A 17,279-nucleotide genomic window follows, 5' to 3' on the forward strand; every position below is an offset into this window, starting at 1 on the left:
CTGCCTTCCTCCATAAATAAACCTCTTACTTTTATGACCTTTGTAGAGCTGGTCTTTATGGGGTTAATTAGTCAAGGGGGGGGGGGGGCAGCTTTTTTACACTTCATTGCAATAATACTTGAAAAAGCAGTCCTTACCCAACTTGAAAACCATCTTGAAGACAATAAGATACTTTATCATAACCAGTTTGGATTTCAGAAAAACCACTCAACTGAAACTCTTCTTCAATCCTTAACTAATCCTATTTTATGAGGTTTTGAATGAAACGAATCATACTGCCTAGTCCTGATTGATCTAACAGCTGCCTTCGACACTGTTAACCATAACCTGCTATGCCAACAGTTGAAAAACATCGGGATTGATGGAAATGTGCTAAAATGGTTCATATCTTTCTTCGCAGATAGATCATTCCAAGTAAAACTCAACAATTACTGGTCTGACACCTTCCAAAGCACAACTGGCGAACCACAAGGATCAGCACTATCAGCAACATTATTTAATATCTACATGCTACCCATATGCAAATTACTATCAGACCCAGGTTTAAACTTCTTCCTATATGCAGGTGATCTCCAATTCTATATCCCTTTAACAAAATCATTTGAAAAAACAACATCTCTAATTTCTGAATATATGATTAAAATAAAAGAAAAACTAGCTCAATGGAAACTCTTAATGAACCCCAATAAGACTAAAATAATTTGGTTAAGCCACAACCCTCAAAATACTGTACCCCCAGTGATAGATCTCGGAAGTTGCCAATTAACCCTTGGAACCCAAGTGAGAGATCTAGGGATCCAAATCGATGAAAATTTTACAATGAAAGCCCACATAAGAAAACTGATTAGATCTGGCTTCCACAAGCTGTGGATTTTTTTAAAATTAATATTTTATTAGGATTTCATCAATTTTTACATCAATAAAATACATGAAATAAGGATTCCACAAGTATCAAGAAAAAACAACCAACATAATTATGGATTGTCAATCCAAAACCTTTTCTCTAGCCCTCATTAAAAATGGAGAGTGCTACAAAACAAAGAAAAAAGAAAAACCAAATATCAATTTCATACAGAGGGACATATTATTTCTATTCTTTTCCATCTGTTCCTCAGCAGTCCTCTAGATCACTCAGTTTTCAACTCTTTATCAAGAAGAAAGGTTTCTAAATGTGTAGGATCATAGAAGATAAACTTATTTCCATTTAAAGTAATGCAACACTTGCTTGGAAATTTAAGTATAAACAATGCACCTAACGACAAAGCCCTGTCTTTTAATGCTAGAAATTGTTTTCTTTTCATCTGGGTGGGTCTAACCACATCTGGAAAAACCTGGATTTTACTTCCACAGAAGAGATAATCCTTGTTTTTAAAATATTTTTGTAAAATTAAGTTTTTATCAATCTCACTATTGAAAGTTACTAGGAGGGTAGCTCTTGTAGGAATGTCATCCATTGAAGCTTCTAAAAAGGAAGTCAAATTCGGGCTACCTCCCTGTATCATATCTACTCCAACCTCAGGACCCAAAGGAATAATTTTAGATCTAGGGACATAAAATATCTTAGTTAACACTATTTCTCTACTTGTAGAAATTTGTATAACCTCACCCAGATATTTCCGTAGCAACTCTGTTGCTGACAATAATCTAGTAACTGGAAAGTTTAAAAAACGAAGATTTTTAGATCTAATTACATTTTCTAAACTCTCTAGCTGTCTGGACATTACCAAGCTATCCTTAACAAATGCTGTGTTAGAAACAAGTTAGAAACTTGTAAATTTACAGCCATATGATTACTTTCCAAACTAGTTAATTGAGTTGCATGATCCTGAAGTGAATTTTTTGTTTCATTATTAAAAGAACCGAACTGAGTCATAGCCTGAGCTAATAATTTTTGCATACTGTTTACTGACTTCCAGACATCAAGCAGGGTCACATTATTTAAATCAGGTATTTCTAAATTAGAAGCTTCTACTATTCCATTGGATATGGCTGCAGGTGGAGACGTATCCAAGCCTCCCACTACAGAACCCAAGTGAGAGATCTAGGGATCCAAATCGATGAAAATTTTACAATGAAAGCCCACATAAGAAAACTGATTAGATCTGGCTTCCACAAGCTGTGGATTTTGAGCTGATTGAAACCTCTACTAAGCACAACAGATTTCAGAACAGTTTTACAACCCTCATTTTTTCAAATCTGGATTACTATAATTCATTACTTCTAGGTCTTCTGACTAGTCACTTAAAACCCTTTCGACTACTGCAAATTGCTGCAACTAGACTATTGTCTGGAGCAAGATAATTGGACCACATCACCCCAATACTGATGACTCTGCATTGGCTTCCTGAACAGTCAAGAATAGATTGTAAAGTTCTAACAATAATATTCAATAACATTAACCTGAATAACAACGATCTGCCAGGAATAACATTTAACCTTACAAGCCCCCACATGCTCTCAGATCTCAGAAGAAAGGCCTCCTAGAAATCCCTAATTTAAGAGGTTCTCATATAACGCTAACTAGAGATAGAATGAATACTATTGCTGGCCCAAAACTTTGGAATCCCATGCCAGAAGAATTTCAAACATTAACAGATAAAAAGAAATTCAAAAGCGACTTAAGAGCTTGGCTATTAAAAAATGCCTTCTACTTTGCAGAAACCCCCAGTTCCCCATGACTCAGTAACCTAATAAATCTTAAACAATAACCCCCCTCCTCGCAAACCCCTATAATCTAGCTCTGGTTCATGTTAAATGACTACCATTGTATTACTTCCATTTCTATGGATGCTTATCCATCTTGTAACACTCATTGGGGCAGATTTTAGAAAAGTACGCGCGTGTGTACTTTTGTTCGCGCACCCGGCGCAAACAAGGGTACGCCGCGCATATCTTTTAAAATCCGGGGTCGGCGCGCGCAAGGCTGTGCAAAATCGGCAGCCAGTGTGCGCCGAGCCGCGCAGCCTGCCTCTGTTCCCTACGAGGCAGCTCCGAAATCAGAGCGGCCTCAGAGGGAACTTTCCTTCCGCCTCCCCCCACCTTCCCCTCCCTTCCCCTACCTAACCCACCCCCCGGCCCTAACTAATTCCCCCCCTACCTTTATTCCAAATGTTACGCCTGCCTGAGGCAGGCGTAACTTGCGCGTGTCGGGCCAGCTGCCGGCGCACCATGTTCCGGTCCGGGGGCTGGTCCGGAGGCTTGGGGGAGGTTCTCGGGGGTACACGCGTACCCCTTTGAAAATCTGCCCCATTATATTTATGAATGTTTTACTTGTAAACTGTTATGAACTAGTGATTCTCACATGGAATGATGGTATCTAAAACATTTAAATAAAGAAATAAAAAAAGACACTTCTTATGTTCTTATGTTTCTAGCTCCCCCTTGGAAGTTGCAGACTAATCACAGACCATAGGGAAGGGAAACGGATTCCTTATTCCTGAATGTTTTCATTGGGAATTTCTTGTGAGGCTTTCTGTTTGCCTAATCGATTTTACTTGAGTAGATCATAAAGACTTTAATAAAAAGACAAAACAGCAATGGAAAGTGTTTGGTGATCGTTCCATCTGTGCAATGCCTGGTCATGTGCTGGAGCCCCTGTGTTTTATGTCATCAGAGTGCTATGTCATTTGTGAAGCAGTGATGGCTACTGCCACTTGAGCAGCACCGCTCCTGATGGTAATCCTGATTGGCTGTTGTTTTGGTGCTTCTGCACCGGAGAAGGTGAAACAACATTTTTGCAGGAATGATACTCTATTTTGCACAGCCAAGGAAATGATCTGTCTTCCACGAGACTGGCAGAGGCAAGGGATCCGTTTTGCTTCTGTGATACACATGATTTACTCCCGTCTCAGCTGTTTTCTTTATGAAGAATTAATCAGGCAACATTTTCCTCACTCAGAATACGGAAAAAAATATTGAAAAAAAAAAAGAAAGCGTCAAAGAGTTGAAGCAAAGACTCGTACTGCATTTCTCACTTTCAAATTAACATTCACTGTCCAAAGTGAAATGCACATAGCGTGACAAATGCTTCTGCTATCGGGTTCAGATATTTTATTTTGATGTCAATACAAATAAACAAACTGTATGCTTGTTTGCTTCCACAATTTGAATCAAAAAAAAAATTCTGCAGGCAAAGAGATTTGAAGCTGTTGGAATCACGAAAACAAATGAATAGAAATCAGAAAACATTTCTTATGATGTATTTCTCTTTCTTTTCTCATTTTATTTCAGCATTTATTACTGCAGCAATTTTCTAGCGAAGGGTTTTCATTTTCCAGGCAAGCACATCTTGTTGACAGATTTGTCTTTCAAATTGCTCCATTTTAGACAAGGCTGACTAAGACGTTGCCTCTGTTCCTTCACATCCTGTATGTAGGGTGGGCAATTTGACCTCTGGCGTCTGCAACAAAAACAAACAAACAAACAAACATGATAGATTAATGTTTTCAAATACGATAAAACAAAAGTTAAGAAATTCCTGCGGTTGCATGCTTACCTTAGCTTGGGTGCACCTAGGGGGTGATTTACCATGGGATGAGGCTGCCAAATTAGAAAGTAGTGAGCTAAATCATGCAAGAGGAAATGTTCCCTATTATAGCAGCTAAATTTAGCCCCCGTAAAAGTAGGTGGCCCCTGGAGGCCGTTGCGGGGACAGGCAGAGGACAACCGCCTAGCGCTGATTAACAGTTGGGCACCCTAACTCTGAGTGATCAAATGGCAGGCCTGTAACTAGGTGGCCAGGTTTTGGTCACCTGCGTTTAGACCCATTTTTAGCTGCATTTTCGTGTTGCTGAAAATAAGCCTCATATCGTTGGTTAAATTTTAGCCGGCCGTTGTAGGCCGGCTCTAAATCCGCCTCTTATTCTTTAGTAAGTCAATAATTTTCTTGGTGTCCATGGAATGCAGAATCCTAGTATTTGTCCTGGAGAAAAAAACGAATTCTGCACAGCGTGATGCCTTATATTCGATGATGTATATGTCCTTTTACTCATTTTTGATGTCGCACCTAACAATTTAAAGATCTCCAGATTTTCAAAAAATTTTCAGGGCTTGATTTTCAAAGAGGCTTGCATGCATCTAATCCAGTTTCATGCGTGCAAGCTGTCACTTTGGAAATCAATCGGGGGGAGGGGCCTGCGAAAGTGGTGCTGGTGGTGGGGCGGAGTCAGGGTGGGCAAAGCATTTACACTCATACTTTCGATTTTTGAAACTATGTGTGTGAATGCACACGAGGAAAGCCACGCCTGCTCGGGAAAAGATGCAACTTTCTGTATGTACAGAATTGGGCAGATTTTCAAAGGCTACGCGCATAACCTGAGGAAATCTGCCCCTGCACGCGCTGAGCCTATTTTGCATAGGCTCGGCGGCGCGCGCAAGCCCCGGGACATGCGTATGTCACTGGGCTTGAAAAAGGGGCGGTTCGGGGGTGTGACCAGGGGGCGTGGTGTCACCTCGGGGACGTGGCGGCGGTCCGGGGGGCATGCCGAGTGCCCTGACACAAATGTGCACACCCTTGTGCGCGCCGACCCTGGATTTTAAAAGATACGCACGGCTACGGATTTCAATAGATACGGCTATGCGCGTATCTATTGTAATCCGGCGTGGTCGAGGCCTCCTGACCAGCCCCCGGGTCAAGTGATGGTGCGCCAGCAGCCCGCTGGCGCGCGCAGATTTACATCTGCTTTCAGCAGGCGTAAATCTGCCAACAAAAGGTAGGGGGGGTTTAGATAGAGCCGGGGGGGGGGGGGGGGGTTAGGTAGGGGAAGGGAGGGGAAGGTGCGGGGGGGGGGAGGGGGGAAAGAAAGTTCCCTCCGAGGCCGCTCCAATTTCGGAGCGGCCTCGGAGGAAACAGGCAGCGCGCAAATGTGCACCCCCTTGCGCGCGCCGACCCCGGATTTTATAAGATACGCGCGGCTACGCGCGAATCTTATAAAATCCAGCGTACTTTTGTTCACGCCTGGTGTGCGAACAAAAGTACGCGCTCGCGCAAATTTATAAAATCTGCCTCCCTAATCACAGGGAGAAAAATCAATATCCAGGACCAAATGCATTTATTAATTATGTTTTAAGAGGCGACTTAGACTGTACATTTAATATTACCAAATGAGTAGTAGTAAAACAGGAACAGGTTAACCATGAAGCACTGTATTTAATGGGAGAATACTGGAGAGCCTTCGCTACTGTGGATTTTAAGCTATTCAGTTAGAAAGAAAATGATGGAAATTGCTAATTTTGTGGTATGGCGTGAAGCTTGACTCACGGAGTCCTGTACGTCTTTGCACTGTTGACAAAACAAACCTACACGTGCAAAGAAATGGAAAGATAGGGACCATTGATTTCACTGAAAATCTGGATGTACTCATAAACACAGCGACGGGAACTTTCAAACCTGCGCGCGGGCGCAGATGTGTGCACATTCTTCGGCCCATGTCCAGGAACGCAGCCATTTTATAACATGTGCGCGTATATGCACGCATGTTATACAATAGGCTGATCGTGCACACATGCGCACACAGGTTTAAGAGGATGCACGCCTATGCGCAACAAATGCCACTTCTACCGTGTAAGTGGGAGGGGGGGGGTGGATTTAAAAGACACGCGCACCGACGCCACTACCAGTTCTTTCCCAGTTCTTTCCCAGTTTGCCCAGATAAGGGATAGGACCTCCAAATCGCCCTAGTTTAATAGCTTTTCTTTTCCCCTGTTAGCCCAACTCTAAAAACCCCGCCAGTAAAGTTACTCGGCAGGGGACCCCGTTGTGTGCCTGTGCACGCGTGAGTATTTACACGCTAATGTGAAGCTGAAAACCAGGAGCGCCCAAGCCCCGCTCCTTTTTGGGAGCTTTTCAGTTGTGCGCGCAGCGGGAGATACGCGCGTACTCGGGCAGCTTTTGAAATCCACTCGGTGCGCACCGGCCTGATATATTTGCATCTCTCCCGGTTTTGGCGCGTCGGGCTTTTAAAATTCACCTTAGTATCAGCTACGATATAGCTGATATCACATTCAAAATGTAAAATGCAGGAGCCAGTGGGTGCTCTGTGACACAGAAGCCCTAGGCTCAGTTTTCGATCGCCCGTCCTGCTTCTTGGGCTGCCAGGGTCTGGGTATACTGTGAGAAAGTAATTGGCACCCCTGGAGTTCTGACGGGAGTTGGGGGTGGGGTCTGTGCAAGTTAGAAAGATTAGTTTTAGAAATAACAAGTAGGCAGTGTGTACTTCCACCACTGTACGCGCACATATGCCAATGGTATTCTTCGGTAAAGCAAGCTTTGCCCTTTTTTGACAGAAATAATTTCAAAGCGTCATTTTCAATTCCTATTTGTGTAAAACTTTCATATTTCATCTAAAATCTATTCCCTCATTTCCTCATTGAAGCCAGGCCACAAAAATATGGGCACAACCTACCCAGATGGTGTTCTTTTGATCTTTTTGGAAAGTAGGCCTAAAAATAGGGGATGCATGATTGAATTTGACTTGGGTCCAGTGCAATCTACTAATCTGTGCCCAAATTTCCACTATGGAAATAATGACTATATAAATATTTGCAAAGGGCTCAGTTCTGCAAATTGCTAAGCTGGGTAAATAGGAGATGAAATGGAGATATTTGGATGGCAGAATTTTCTGTGGACTAAGATAATATACTTGGGTTATGTTCGGGGATAGCTAGCTCTGGCACTGGGTTATAATTATGTTAATTAAAATGGTTATTTGTTTTCTGAATGTGGAGAAAGTCCTTGGTCTTTGGAGGAAAACTGTAATGGGCTTTTCTTTTGAAGTGAATCTGTAATTCTATGTATTGTGAAGCTGCTTGCAGGAATAAAAAATATTCCCTTATTTCTGTGGTAAAAAATGACAAACAGTCAAGCTTCATGCATGTACTCCGTGCTGTGGTCAGCAGTCGCTGCACATGCATTTTCTTCTCTCCAACACTTTTTCTGGATGTGCATTCCATTGTGGCAACATGCAATGACAACAAAGACATATCTGCACACACTTAAACCCCAACACAAGACACTAACATGTGCTGAGATCCATATTCAGCCACTGTGTAGCTTGGCTACTTAGCTGGATAAACTTATCCAGCTAACTTTACCTATATAGTCAGCAGAGTGGCCACACCTCTGAATATATCCAGGGCTACGGGACGACCAGACGTAGCCAAATAACTTATTCGGCTAACTCAATTCCTCCCAGTTATGCCCCCAAGTTTTAGCCGGATAAGTGCCCAAATCTTCAATTAGCATGATAACTTCTGAGTTATCCAGCTAAATACTTTTGAATATGGACCTCATAATAGATCTGTGGTATGAAGCTGACAATAGACCGAGCAATAATATTATTGATATCCTAGCAGAAAAATAAAATGCATATTTTGAACATGAAATGTTTGTTAGCAGTTGATATTGCCTTTCAGAATCACTGGTGGCAATTATTGCTAGTTTGCTCTGCAGTCTTTTCACAGCATAATTCTGTATAAAATACTGTGCTATTGTAGCAGGGCTTGGTTTATGAATGTTTGTATTCGGTTTGTGGAGTACCATTTATTTATTTATAATAGTTTATATACCAATATTCTGAATACATTCATAATGGTTCACAGCAAAAATATAAATAAAAATAAAATAAAATGTTAAACGGTTAGTTCATTACAACAAAGCATCATAAAATTCATATACATAATTACAATATAATTCAAATAAAATCACCTGTAAAACAAATAACAAACAAATGGCATTCATAGTGTCCACTATGGTATTTCCTTTTAGGCCGATACAGTACAGTGTGCTCCGGCGGCGGCGTTTGGATGCACGTTTGATGCACTAGCTTTACCCCTTATTCAGTAAGGGGTAATAGCGCATTGAAAATGCGCGTCCAACCCCCCAAAACTAATAGCACCCGCAACATGCAAATGCATGTTGATGGGCCTATTAGTTATTCCCGCGCGATTCAGAAAGTAAAATGTGCAGCCAAGCCGCACATTTTACTTTCAGAAATTAGCGCCTACCCAAAGGCAGGCGTTAATTTCTGCCGGCACTGGGAAAGTGCACAGAAAAGCAGTAAAAACTGCTTTTCTGTGCACCCTCCGACTTACTATCATGGCGATATTAAGTCGGAGGTCCCGAAAGTTAAAAATAATTAAAAACAAAAATTTAAAATCAGCCCACGTCTCGTGGGTTGAAAACCGGATGCTCAATTTTGCCGACGTCCGGCTTCTGAACCCGTGGCTGTCAGTGGGTTTGAGAACCGACGCCGGCAAAATTGAGCGTCGGCTGTCAAACTTGCTGACAGCTGCCGCTCCTGTGAAAAAAGAGATGCTAGGGACACGCTAGTTTCCCTGGCGCCTCTTTTTACCGCAGGCCCTCATTTGCATGCGGGCCGATACTACATCGCGTGCATAGGAAAGTGGCTCGCCCGCTCTCCCGCGACTTTTACTGTATCGGCCCGTTTGTGGGTTACTAAAAGAAGCAGAGTGCAGGACATGTAGGCACCGCACCTTGTCCATGCTAAGAAAACTATTTACAGATGAAAATTACAAATTTAACGCTGCTATTCTACTGCTTCTCACTGAGGGGGGTCACATTTTGTAAGGCTTATCGCATGTGATAGCTTGCTAGGGGCGGAGTTGGGGAAGAGTCGGGGCGGACTCCGCGATGTCTTCGCTGGCGGCGATAAGGTAAGACACGTTATCGTCGCCGGTGGTGCTATTGGGTGCGAAAGTCGGCAGCGATAACACTGTGGTGGTGCGATGGCTGCCGGCATTTGCAGGCCCGCCCCCCGTTTTCGCTGGATTCATCATTCTGCGATATAATGGTGAATCCAGGCCTAACATAGGAATGCAAGATTTTTCTACCAAAAAACTACCAGGACAGCTGGTGGGACCAAGCTGCTCTGTAGCTAAGAAGATTACTGCCTGTTCTTTTAAACCGAGCATGATTTATTTATTTATTTATTTATTTTTTATTTTTATATACCGAAGTTCTTGTATGGACTACAAATCAATCCGGTTTACATAAAACGAAGAACTGCTCAACAGAGAGCGGAGCTTTACATGGAACCGAGGAACATATGGAACAGTATAACTGATTGACAATTTAACATAGTGCTAAATAAAGTAATAATAGTTTAACTGGAAATAAATAAAGCAATATAATATTTTATAAAGACAGTTTAACTGTTTAACGTATCAATAAATATAAATATAAGCAATGCCAAATATATATATAAAATATAGTAAATTTTTGAGCTCAACGGTAATTGTCCAGTAGCAGATTCTAAAATTAGTACTTGATGCAGTGTCCATAATTAGGGTAATTAGGATACTTAGGAATTGGGAAGTCTGTTTTTGGGAAGTCTGTTTTCTAAGGGCCAGTGGATTTGAAGGTGCATGATAATGCACCTTCAAATCCACTGGCCCTTAGAAAACGGCATTTTTGGCAGGCATTAAGAAATACTTGCCATTGCTGAGGAGGATTTTCAAGCTTCAGGGCCGTTTAGCTCAGAGGACAAGAAAACATTTCACGATCGCTTTTAGGTTTGACAAACATGAAGAGAATCACTAAAGTTGTTTCCCTGGGCCCTGCCCCGCCCCCTCCCCCCCCCCCCCCCCCCAGGTAACACAAAACCAATCGCGCCGAAATTTTCAAGTTCCTTCTTTAACGAATTAACACTTTGGAGCAAAGAAAAGCTTTTGTGAGCTAACATGCCTCTCTGCTCGTTCTGCACTTGTGCACCTAAGCTGCGGGAAAAGGGCTTTCTGCAAGAAGATGACCTCCAGCTGTCCACTGGTGATGGACAGTGCACTTTCGAAAGGATGCATTCCATGGAAAATGAATGGAAGAAGCTCACTTCTGCATGGGATTTGCCAAAAGAGTGGCGGGAACCATAAAGCAACTTTTCATTTAAGTCTCTACTCTTTTTCTTAAACCGATACCTTTTCAAACCCCTCTGAAGTAACTGAGTCATAGTCTAGAATAGCATAATGAATGCCCTGTAGAAATAAGACTGGTAAACGGCTCCATGTTGGCGTGTGCGTAGCTATATATGAACTTGCCCTTGTTTCAATTAAAAGCGGGAGGTGAAGTCCAGGAAAAACATGTCATAAGTCAACGTAATGCAATGAAAATGTCTCCTGCTGGCTGTGGTTTGTCTTCTATAGTAATAAAACTAATTGATTATGAAAGATTCAATGTTTAGAAGAGGTTTTGGAGTTTATGATGTACTTGCGGGACAGTGATTTGATCCTGCGTGCTCCCTGTCAGCTTGATTGCAGTGACTGAAAGAGTGGCAACGGGTATGCAACTGTGTGCCAGGAAGGCAACGGGTAAGCAACTGTGTGCCAGGAAGGGAGCTCATTGCTTGCTGCCTTCTTCTGTAGAGGTGGGGGTGAAGCCAAAACGGATCAAGAAAAAAACTGCACATATGTATGTAGGCCCGGTATTGTGGAACACAATTCCAATTGATATCCCTATGAATTCAATTATTTGAGGTTTTTGAAGAGGGTTAAAAGCCCTGGCTGTTTGTGCAGGCCTTTCTACACCCATTAGCTTGATCAGCTGTTATTAGAATGATGGGGCTATGGTGAGAGCACACCTAGTGTGCAATTCTGCTCGCCGCATCTCAAAAAAGATATAGTTGCACTGGAGAAAGTAGAGAGAAGAGCAACCAAAATGATAAAGGGGATGGAACGGCTCCCCTATGAGGAAAGGCTAAAGAGTTTAGGGCTGTGAAGTTCGGAGAAGGTCCCCACCACTTCAGGGGTGCATCTTCCCTATCCCTGGGCGGCTCACATGCAGGGTTCCTCAATCCCTACATGCAAAACAGGCCCAGGTGTCCAGTAAGGCTCCTAATGAAAATCTCAAAAATCCCTAATCTTAGACCCAGAGGGGACTCAACCAGACAGGTGGTGGACTGGAAGAGGAAATCCCTCCTGAGCCTAGTCAGGACCAGCAAGCTGGGTTAGCCTGCCTTTACTGACTGGGCCTGTAAAACAACAAACATTAACACCTGACCCCTCTGCACTCTGTGATAACCTAAAAGGACTGCCTCCCAAGCTGTAGCAAGGGCTCGGTTATAAACTGTTCCAAGTGGGCTGGCCATTCCAGACCCTGCAGAAGAAAGGGCTGTATTTGAATGGATCCTCCCGTCACTCTAACCTATTCTCTCTCTCTCTCTCTAGCTGAACAAAGGGTTCAACCAGGTCCTACTGGTGACACGACTGGAGGATCGTTCACACTTATAAAATCGCAACTTTCATGCATACCTCTTAGACCTGTCCCCAAACACCTCTAGACTTCTTCTTTTTTGTGCAGGTAAATATAAAACTGAAAATACGCACATGCTTTGACGTTTATAAAGCAGAATGTACATAAATACAAGCTACTTACATGCATTTATGCTAATTTCATGCATGTAAGTCCTTTGAAAATATACCCATAAGAGAGCAATATAGTACAGGGGATGAAGTTCAGATTAGAATCTGGGGGTGAGCTTAAGGTAGCCAAACAGGTAGATATGGTGATGGCAAAAGCCAAAATTAGGTTTGGTGCAGAGGGAAAGGAATGGCCAGTATGAAAAAGGAAGTGGCATTGCCTTTGTATAAGTCTCTGGTGAGACCTTGGAGTGCTGAGTTCCACACCTTCGAAAGGATAGAAACCGAATAGAGTCAGTTCAGAAGAAGACAGCTACTGAAATGGTCGTCTTCATCATAAAGTAAGTGGGGAGCAGACTTAAAGTTCTAAACGTGCACACCCTGGCAGAAAGAAGGGGAAAGGGGAGATATGACAGACATTCAAATGCCTCCGAGGAAAGGAGGCTCTGGAAGACGGGAGTCAGGGTAGTGGTGGTGAAGGCGAGGGCAGAAAGCTTGGGACAGGCACAGAGGATCTCTGAGGGAGAGGAAGTGACTATAAAGCAGAGCAGGAGGTGTGGCTGGGTGGAACCGATGGCCTTTATCTGCCATCATGTTCTATGTTTCTATATTTCAGTAATTGCCAGTCATTATTGGCCAATATTAGCTAATTTAAGATGGCTCACTTGCCGTAAGAAGAACTATATTTTGGTGTTTTATGCAGAAAATGTATTAATTTGTCAGATTAGTCTTTTAAATGCTCATTTTCCCTTCTTATTTTTACCATTTGATAGGCTGGAAGTTCATTCTTCCAATGGGTTAACGTTCTACTTACTCATTTGCAACTACTGCTAGTTTTATAGCATAAAGTGTTGCTTTTCAAAGCACTTAGCTAAGATGTTTAGCTGTGTCTGAAAAAATAGTGTTGACTCCTCCATAAATTTGAATCATTTACATAGCATGATCCATCTTTGTGCAAATTCATATTGAACTAGTGTCATATTTTATTGGGACTTTTATTATTTTCCAGTTTTCTAATCATCCATAGATAACTACAGGGGCCTTACTAGCTGGCAAACCATGACATATATCTTAGAATTCTCCTGCCATTGACTGAAACCCTATCATATGATTGCAAGAGTCAGCACCTTGACATGCATATATATATACAGGACGTCCTCAGATTTAAGGGTCCTGAAAACTGTGTTTTAAGCTGAAACATTTTAACTTGAAATCGATCGCCCCATAAGAACAAAAGTTATATATTTGGGGGACTGGTTTCAGCGCCAGGACCCAAAATCCTATTTTCACCCATGCAACCTATAATTTAGGAATATATAGTACAGTAAAAAAGCACAGACACCTTTTAAAGCAGTACTTTTATTTGCCTGAAGAGAAAAGTGTCAAGGCATGCCTGCAGGACATAACACTGACACCATTTTCAGGAGAGGAAGTCCCTGGTATTCTTCTTACTGATGTCACCTTGCCAAGCGTCATATTCATTAGCGCACCAATGTGTGCCTGTTGGGATGTGCTCAGGCGTCTTAAAGTCGAAACAAGAGTTGTAAGTTGGATAATTGGTGTCAATTTAGAAATGTTTTAACTCTGAATTATTGAAACGCCTTAAGTCAAGGATTTCCTGTCTATGCCTATATTCACTACTTCTTTAAAATCATGACACCCATTTTATAGAATATATGTTAATCTAGTTGTTTGCTTTTCTCTTTTTTATCATTTTCTTTCTGAAAGGAAATTAAATTCTGGAAGGGAAAAGCATTCCACTCCAAAAAGTCATGCCAGGAAAGCTGGTCATGAAAGTCACTTGCCCACCTGGAGGTGAGCTCCCATCCAAACAATTGGCTGCAGGTTTTTGAATAATTTTTCAACTGCTCATTCCAGTGCTGAAATGTTGCTGGGAGCAAGCCGGGTGATTCATGTTCAGGGCGATGTAGTCATTTTTGATTTGTATCTGAATATATCCAAAATACCCAGTGTGCTGGCTCATTCAACATGTACCCACTACTGGGGACAGAACACCCAGAGTGGTTCCAAACTGGTCTAGGTTCTGAAATTATCACTGAGCTCGCACTAATTGGCTCCCAGCGTGATTGCTCTATTCCTCTACACCACCTTCAGTCTAGTTACCAATTCTTCCAAACTGGGGCAATCCTGTTCTTTTTTTTTTTAACATTTTTATTGAGAACCAATATAGGTACAAAAAGTTAAACCATTATGACATAGAAACATTCGACTGATGTACCCCGGTGGACAGATACGCCATAGCATTAGATGTGCAGTTAGGGCCGGATTTTAAGAAGTACGCATGGCGTACATTTGTGTGCGCAACCGGTGCGCACAAATGTACGCCTGATTTAATAACATGCGCGCGCAGCCGTGCACATGTTATAAATTCCGGGGTCGGCGCGTGCAAGGGGGTGCACACTAGTGCACCTTGCGTGCGCCGAGCCCTAGGGGAGCCCCGATGGCTTTCCCATTCCCTCCGAGGCCGCTCTGAAATCGGAGTGGCCTTGGAGGGAACTTTCCTTCACCCCCCAGCCCTACCTAAAAAAACTCCCTAACCTTTATTTTACAAGTTGTGCCTGGCTTCGGGCAGGCGTAGGTTGCACGCGCTGGCCGAGTGCCGGCACACGATCCCCTGGCCTACAGCCCTACAGAGGCCTCTGGCCACGCCCCGCCCCACTCTAGACTGCCCACGTCCCGCCTCTTTTTTCAAGCCCTGGGACATACTCGCTTCCCGGGGCTTTGCGCGTGATGCCGGGCCTATGCCAAATAAGCTCGGCGTGCGTAGAGCTTTTAAAATCTGCCCCTTATTTTTATACTTTTAGTCCCCCAGTACTCTCACCCCCCTCACCCACTGCTTTCCCCTCTCCCTCCCCCCACCCCCATCTCCTGTTCCCAGACTTGGGTAAACACAACACTGAGTTATTAAGAAAACGATGCAGCAGTCCTTATACAGTCACTCAGAGTAACTGTCCTCAGCTAAAGACTTTTAAGAGTAGATTCCTGGATTTCGCTGAAAGTGACTGAATTTAAGGATTCCGCATCTGCCGAAAAAAACGGTGATGTGCAGGTGCATCACTTTGCTGCTTTATGTGGCTTTTCCTGATAATAAATGGAATTGCAAGTCCCAGAATGCAATAGGATGGTGTTCAATGGAGCCCAGTATTGGATCAGCGTTTCAGAGTTCACCTGAGCCAGGCACCAATACCAGAGGTGATGATGACAAGTATCAGAAAACACAATGCAAAGCTGTAGCTGCTTGGAGAAATAATCATGGTACAGTCTGCAACTAAAAGACCTATAAAATATCAGTTTTATGCAAAGAAATACAGCAGTGTTAAACACATCTTTTATAAGAAAAGTTTCAGAGGTTGAAAATAGTGAGGTGTGCTTAGCTAAAGCCCATATTTTAACAAAAATAATTCACAAGGTAACAAGTACAATATGAGTCATATCTGAAGGAGAAAAGGTGTTCTTTAATTAATGTACCAAAATTTAATCTAACTTTTCTCAGTCACTAACTTCCTACTGCCAATACTTACCGCATTGGAACAGGATTGGTCTTTTTCATTTTCACCTGGACTAAGCTGCCCAGTTGAGGTCTTCTGTAACTGTATTGGCTCTAGCAAGTCTGTCCTCCAGCCTGTAAACATGACATAATTCACAAAAATAATATTTTATTTTACTTCACCAGCAATTTGAGTTACTTATTTCTGTTTGACTGGATTCTTTGCAAGCTATGGTCAAATTCAAGGAAGCATGGATAAGACGGATGCAAAGGGACCCTAGTGATGGCAGGGTGAAGACCACAGATTGTGTAGAGCCTGTGGCAGCATAGTAGGCAAAAAGCACGATGGTCTTTCTATTCAGCCATCTTCTGTGTATCTATGAGACACATTTTAGAGGACCAACATATGAATTACTCAGAGATGCTGTATATGAGTTTTGAAGGCCAGTTAGGGTCCCTTCTTCAGCTGTGACAACATTTCTGGAAAGGAGGTGTTACCATAGCGCCATCACTAGTGAATTTAGCGCCCTTGATGATCTCGGTGTCAATGACCGTTCTGCCACCTTTGCTAGCTTTTCAAAGATGCATTCTGTGCCACTGCAGTATCAGCACCCTCCTAGCTACAACCCTGTCCTAATGTAAAAGTTTCCTCTGTTCTCAATACCTTGGATACCTCCAATGACTGAGAAAAGAAAATAACAAGAAAGGGCAATAGCCTGACTGCCGGCACGTAATCCTCCTACACAGCAGCAATGGCCGCTCTGTTGGAGGCCTCTGGCCCCGCCCCCACCCCCAGACTGCCCCTTTAGTAAAGCCCCGGGACTTATACTCATCCTGGGGCTTTACGTGCGTCGCCGGGCTTTTTGTAAAATAGGCCTGGCGCGCGTAAGCCCGGTTATGCTCGTAAATCCTCCGGATTTGTGCGTAACCATGATAACTTTGGAAGCTATTTTAAAGAAAAGGTTTTAACAGTATGTAATAGATTTGTGGGTAAAATTGCTTCTCCATCTTGAATTCTGACAGCAAAATGTCATTATGGGCCTCTTTTTGTTTTTTTGGAAGTATCTAGTAATGAAGTGCAGCAAATATTTATTTATTTATCTAAAGGCATTTAGGGGTAGATTTTAATAGGAACGCGCATGGCGTACAAGTGCGAAGCTACCCGGCATGCACACATGTATGCCCGATTTTATAACTAAAACGAGGGGTTGGCGCGAGCAAGGGGGTGCACAATTGTGCACCTTGCGCGCGCCGAGCCCGCGCCGAGCCGCGCTGCCTTCCCCCGTTCCAAACCCCCTACCCTACCTTCCCTTCCCGTACCTCCCCCGTCCTTTCCCCCCTACCTTTTTTTTCTGTTTTTTTTTAATTTCACAGCTTACTTCAGCCCTGTGGCTGAAGTAAGTTG

Source organism: Rhinatrema bivittatum, chromosome 8, assembly GCF_901001135.1.
Source record: "Rhinatrema bivittatum chromosome 8, aRhiBiv1.1, whole genome shotgun sequence".
NCBI classification, from domain to species: domain Eukaryota; kingdom Metazoa; phylum Chordata; class Amphibia; order Gymnophiona; family Rhinatrematidae; genus Rhinatrema; species Rhinatrema bivittatum.